The sequence below is a fragment of the Macaca fascicularis genome, chromosome 4 (assembly GCF_037993035.2).
Source record: "Macaca fascicularis isolate 582-1 chromosome 4, T2T-MFA8v1.1".
NCBI lineage: Eukaryota > Metazoa > Chordata > Mammalia > Primates > Cercopithecidae > Macaca > Macaca fascicularis.
In genome coordinates this window covers 108,077,375-108,083,476 of record NC_088378.1, presented here as the reverse complement: position 1 = coordinate 108,083,476, position 6,102 = coordinate 108,077,375, and positions in this window count along the sequence as shown.

Below are 6,102 nucleotides of genomic sequence, written 5' to 3'. Positions count from 1 at the left end.
TCATTCTTCTCCAGGCTCATTCATTTCTCACTGTTCCTCAAACTTAAGCTTTCATTTCTGCCTCAGGGGCTTTGTACTCCCTATTTCCTCTCTCTGGAATGCTCACCTCTCATATGTCTGCAGGATTTACTCCCTTATCACCTGTGTGTTTACTCAAATACTATGAATGAGGATTTTCTTGACCGTGCTTTTCTAATGATAACCTCTGCCTCCAATCCCTGATGCACTATTTTGCTTTGTCACTAAGTCATGTGAAAACACATTCTAATTTGTTTACTTTCTTAATTGTCTACCTTTCCCACTAGAATAGTAAGCTCCATGAGAACAGGAAATTGTGCTTTACTTAGGGATAAATTATCACTAAATAATAAATTATCAGGGCCAATAATCATATCTGATAAATAATGAATTCGTTTAATTATCCCAAACCTCACTTTCTTTTTAAAGTTGTCCTTTTAATTATATCTAAATTATTTCATTAGCCTTCTATTTAGTTTTCCTGTATCTACTTTTATAGTTCTACCATCAATGGCTTACAAATAAAGCCGAGATGTATTTTTTATTCATGACTTCCTCCAGTGTCTCTCCATTTCTCTCTATATATTATTTTCTAGTTATGTCCTTTGCTGCAGGAATCAATATCCAAATTTATGTTGTTTATTATGTTTTCTTTTTTATTAAAAGCAAAATTCCACAGGAATGGGAATTTTGCTCACTTTAATGTTTGCCATATAGCAATATCTTGGCAAAGTAACTGATGCATAACAGTCCTTTTAAAAAGATTTGTTGAAAAAATAAATGATGATAAATCTTCAGTGACAAATCTAACTTAAATGCTGGAATTATGGCATGTCTGAAATAAAATGTATCTCTATTCCAATAACACATTTTTAAATCGAGAAAGACTTAATAATAATGCAAGTTATATTTTAGTCTAAAATAAGTCAATTCAGAGGTATAGCATAAATTTGGAACACAGTGCTTAACTATGATAATTCTCTTTTCTTGAACATTGAAATTAAATTCAGAAGTGGAATATTACTATCCAAAACTTTCACGTCTTTGGTACCTAGATTTGGAAGTTATTTATATAGGAACTGTAATTTGTATTTTAGACAAAATTCATGTAATTTGTTAAAAGATGAGAGGATGAAAGTTAGATATCTGTAAAATAAAATGAAATGGACAAAAGTATGCAAAGTGTTAATAGCTTGTAACATATTTTCATTTGTTTCCACTTGCTTGGCTTTTCATTCATAAAATAAATTAGATTTTGATCTCATATAAACTTGAAATTATGTGAATTTAGTTACAAAGTTTTTAAAGTCAACGTAGTTTTATATATTTCTCATAGAGAACTACTTGGATTAAGATGAATTCTTAGCAATAATATTGTTCTAATGTTAGGTTAGTAGAAATGTAATAATATTTTACTTCATCTCATGTGTAGTTAAGTGGACTTTAAATTTATTATTTGGTTACTGTAGCCTTGTAGTATAGTTTGAAGTCAGGTAGCGTGATGCCTCCAGCTTTGTTCTTTTGACTTAGGATTGTCTTGGAGATGCGGGCTCTTTTTTGGTTCCATATGAACTTTAAAGCAGTTTTTTCCAATTCTGTGAAGAAACTCATTGGTAGCTTGATGGGGATGGCATTGAATCTATAAATTACCTTGGGCAGTATGGCCATTTTCACGATATTGATTCTTCCTATCCATGAGCATGGTATGTTCTTCCATTTGTTTGTGTCCTCTTTTATTTCACGGAGCAGTGGTTTGTAGTTCTCCTTGAAGAGGTCCTTTACATCCCTTGTAAGTTGGATTCCTAGGTATTTTATTCTGTTTGAAGCAACAGTAACCAAAACAGCATGGTACTGGTACCAAAACAGAGATATAGACCAATGGAACAGAACAGAGTCCTCAGAAATAATACCACACATCTACAGCTATCTGATCTTTGACAAACCTGAGAGAAACAAGAAATGGGGAAAGGATTCCCTATTTAATAAATGGTGCTGGGAAAATTGGCTAGCCATAAGTAGAAAGCTGAAACTGGATCCTTTCCTTACTCCTTATACGAAAATTAATTCAAGATGGATTAGAGACTTAAATGTTAGACCTAATACCATAAAAATCCTAGAGGAAAACCTAGGTAGTACCATTCAGGACATAGGCATGGGCAAAGACTTCATGTCTAAAACACCAAAAGCAACGGCAGCAAAAGCCAAAATTGACAAATGGGATCTCATTAAACTAAAGAGCTTCTGCACAGCAAAAGAAACTACCATCAGAGTGAACAGGCAACCTACAGAATGGGAGAAAATTTTTGCAATCTACTCATCTGACAAAGGGCTAATATCCAGAACCTACAAAGAACTCCAACAAATTTACAAGAAAAAAACAAACAACCCCATCAAAAAGTGGGCAAAGGATGTGAACAGACATTTCTCAAAAGAAGACATTCATACAGCCAACAGACACATGAAAAAATGCTCATCATCACTGGCCATCAGAGAAATGCAAATCAAAACCACAATGAGATACCATCTCACACCAGTTAGAATGGCAATCATTAAAAAGTCAGGAAACAATAGGTGCTGGAGAGGATGTGGAGAAATAGGAACACTTTTACACTGTTGGTGGGATTGTAAACTAGTTCAACCATTATGGAAAACAGTATGGCGATTCCTCAAGGATCTAGAACTAGATGTACCATATGACCCAGCCATCCCATTACTGGGTATATACCCAAAGGATTATAAATTATGCTGCTATAAAGACACATGCACACGTATGTTTATTGCAGCACTATTCACAATAGCAAAGACTTGGAATCAACCCAAATGTCCATCAGTGACAGATTGGATTAAGAAAATGTGGCACATATACACCATGGAATACTATGCAGCCATCAAAAAGGATGAGTTTGTGTCCTTTGTAGGGACATGGATGCAGCTGGAAACCATCATTCTTAGCAAACTATCACAAGAACAGAAAACCAAACACCGCATGTTCTCACTCATAGGTGGGAACTGAACAATGAGATCATTTGGACTCAGGAAGGGGAACATCACACACCGGGGCCTATCATGGGGAGAGGGGAGGGGGGAGGGATTGCATTGGGAGTTATACCTGATGTAAATGACGAGTTGATGGGTGAAGGACACCAACATGGCACAAGTATACATATGTAACAAACCTGCACGTTATGCACATGTACCCTACAACTTAAAGTATAATAATAATAAATAAATTAAAAAAAAAAATAAAAAAAAATAAATTTATTATTTGGACTGCTCTCTTTAAAAACCAATAAAAGTAATATCAACAACAGAAAAGAAGAGAAAATGTCAGACTCTGTGTCATTGTGACATTAATAAGAAACAAAGATGAATACATATTTGACATCCCTAAATATTCAGATAACTTGGAACCCAAGATGTTACTCTAATAAAACTACAGTATCAAGTATTTCAAATTTTTAATTCCCTACTCAGCTGCCTTTTCTGGACTTGGAGTCTCCTTATCTAATTCTTTAAATATTTTACCAAACATCTAAGTATTTTTTATGAGTTTAATAAGAACAATTTATATTTTTAACACTTCTAAATGTGAGAAGATCTGAAATAATGAAAGAAAATTAAACAATGGCCTCTTCTCATTATTATTATTCTTTAGTTTCTTTATTACATAACTCTCTTTTTCTCACTTTTCATAGTAAGGGATAAAGTAATAGTAAAGTAATTTGTTTATATTTGAAACTATGTAAATATAGTTATAAAGTTCTTAAAGTCAATATAGTTCAATATGTTTCTCATAGTGAATTACTTGGATTAAGATAACTTCTTTGAAATGGTATTATTTTCAATTGATAATTTTAAACAATTAAAATACTGTGCAAAACCAAACTAGTATTATATCCTCTGAATTTATCAACAAATTTATCAATTTATCAATATCACACTGATTTTCTGATCTTATAGCCTATTGGTCCATTACATACAATGGCATTCAATGGCATCTTCCAGGCTCATTCATCTTTGTTCTATAATCTTGCTTTTAGGACCAGGTGCAGGCTCTCCAGTTACCCTTTCCACCTAAGTTTTTTGAGTGGCCTCAGTAGTTCAACTAAAATTAATTCAACCTGTTTTGTTGTTTCTAGTGACAACTTGAACCTGGAGAATCACAGCAGGATAATAATTCTGCTTTCTTGCTTTAAATGAATTGATAGCTTCTGCTTCCTCTGTAGCAGGAGAAAGTACAGAATATGTCTTTGAGCTTCCCATGTGTGCAATTAACATAAATGGTATCTATCCTCTGTTGGATATAAAATTGATTGAAAACAACATGGTCATCTTGTGTCTGATTCATCAAAAATTATTTTAATTATATTGCTAATATCATGTGGTTTTTTTGTTTTTGTTTTTGTTTTTTCCTGTAGGACACTCACCCAGATGATCTGGTACTTCCCAACCTAATATTAACTAGACAATTTATATTTGTCACCTTGAATTTCTGTTAGATAAAAGGATGAGCATAGACTCAATATATAATTATACAAAAAGACCTCATTTAACTTGGGGTTCTACTTCTTTCACATGCTTGTATATTAAAAAATAAATTGGGTTAAGGGAAAGGATGACTGGTTAGCTCATAGATCTCCAAAGACATGTATTCTTCTTCTACATCATGTAATTTCTTAAGAGTGAATTTCTCTTAAGAGTCTTTTATTGTTCAGTTCCCACCTATGAGTGAGAATATGCGGTGTTTCATTTTCTGTTCTTGTGATAGTTTGCTGAGAATGATGGTTGATGGGTGCTGACGAGTTGATGGGTACAGCACATCAACATGGCACAAGTATACATATGTAACAAACCTGCACGTTAGGCACATGTACCCTAGAACTTAAACTATAATAATAATAATAATAATAATAATAATAATAATAGTAATAATAAAAAGTTGGACCGGGCGCGGTGGCTCACGCCTGAAATCCCGGCACTTTGGGAGGCTGAGGTGGGCGGATCACGAGGTCGGGAGATCGACACCATCCTGGATAACACAGTGAAACCCCGTCTCTACTAAAAATACAAAAAAAAAAAAAAAAAAAGAATCTTTTAAAAATCTTTTAGAAGACCCCAGATATTCTGTCTCTTCCTCTCCCTGGAAAGATGTATTTATATTAGAAATGGTAAGAAACCAAGTTTCTTCTTCCTCTTGTAGGAGGGGGGATATTCTCAATTCTATATAAGTGGAGGAATTTACATTTCTAGGTACACCTCCCAGAGTCAATCCTCTTGTACTTCTAGGTTGTGACATCTGACTGTCTCTGTATTACCTGTGGGGTGTTGTCATAAGAGGTTAACTCTGCAAGGTTATTCTAGCTAGTGTCTTAACTAGCTGGTTGTCTTGTATTTCTGCTTACAAAAACACGCACGTGTGTGTGTGCGCGCGCATGTGTGCTTGGTAAATTTTAAATTTGTATAATTTTCCTAAGTATTTCCTCCTAAAGCTGTCCTGATAATTACATCTAAATTATTTTATTAGCCTTCTAACTGATTCTCCTGTCTCTTCTTTATAGCTGTGTAGTCAATTGCCTTCAAATAAATCAGTCATATTTTTAAATCATGGCTTCCCCAGGGGCTCTCCATCCTTCTCCCTCTCTCTCTCTTTCTCTAGTTGTTTCCTTCATTTCACTAATCAACATCCAAATTTATGCTGTTCATTATGTTTTTTTATTATTAAAAACAGTATATAAAGCAGTACACACACAGAGATAAACGGCTATACTTTAAGAATTCAATAGATATTACTTCTCAACCCCAACCCATCATAATGAAGCCTCACTGTTCACATATTGATAAATTATTTTGCCAGTTCATGGGTATTTCCCAGTGGTTTTCTTTCTGAAAGATCTTGAAACTTAATACACACACACACACACACGTTTTGAAATAATATATACAATCAAAAATTACAAATACGTGTAATCACAAATCTTAATATATAATTTAAGTATATATTTATACATGCTGAAAAGTCTGAAAGTTTATTACATATAAATCTAAAATATATAGGTAGATAGAAAGTTAAATATGTAGTTTTAT